Source organism: Etheostoma spectabile, chromosome 14 (assembly GCF_008692095.1).
Source record: "Etheostoma spectabile isolate EspeVRDwgs_2016 chromosome 14, UIUC_Espe_1.0, whole genome shotgun sequence".
Taxonomy (NCBI): Eukaryota; Metazoa; Chordata; class Actinopteri; order Perciformes; family Percidae; genus Etheostoma; species Etheostoma spectabile.
The window spans coordinates 21242328-21242960 of record NC_045746.1 but is presented as its reverse complement, the minus strand read 5'-3'; the positions used below and the strand labels follow the sequence as shown (position 1 = coordinate 21242960).

At 33.3% G+C, this 633-nt stretch overlaps 1 protein-coding gene across 3 annotated transcripts in view; it reads right to left on the bottom strand.

Moving 5' to 3' along the window:
- The window catches only part of col22a1 (collagen, type XXII, alpha 1), a 99729-nt gene that overhangs the window by 18302 nt on the left and 80794 nt on the right, over window positions 1-633 (bottom strand). The window lies entirely within an intron of this gene.

Here is a 633-nt window from a genome sequence, read left to right as displayed (position 1 = left end):
CAAGAAGGAATATAACATGGAATAAAATGTATGAAGTGTAAAAGTAAAGGATTGGGGGTGGGGTGGGGGGAGATGAGGTGCACAGTTCCAGAGACAACTATATACATATATAAAATAGTAAGAAAAATAAATATTGTTTGTATATGCATTATGAAAATAATATTACATAGTTATGAAATTACATTACTTTTTAAGACAACATTTAATGGTGTCTGTTTTTTTTAAGAATTCCAACACGCCAAACATTTCTTTGGTTTTCAGGAGTTATAACGCTGCGTTGAAGCAAACCGTCACTGTCCTCATGGTCAGAACCAGAACCAGAGACGGTACGAAAAATATCTGTGTCCCAACAAGTGATAGTTTGTCAGCACGGACAGCAGTGTGTCCGAGCTGCTGATAGATATAAACATGTCGGGAATTAATGTTAAAATACCAAAGCATTTAATCAGCCGTGGAGAGTAACTATGCCGTACTTCAATACAAGTACTATGTTAAAAGGTACTTTTAATTGAGTATTTCCATTTTCTCCTACTTGTCTATTGTGCGTTTTACTTCTCTATTTTTATAGCTTCAGTTACTTTGCATATTCATATGAATTTTACAAAATATTATGAATAATCTATGATGTATTAA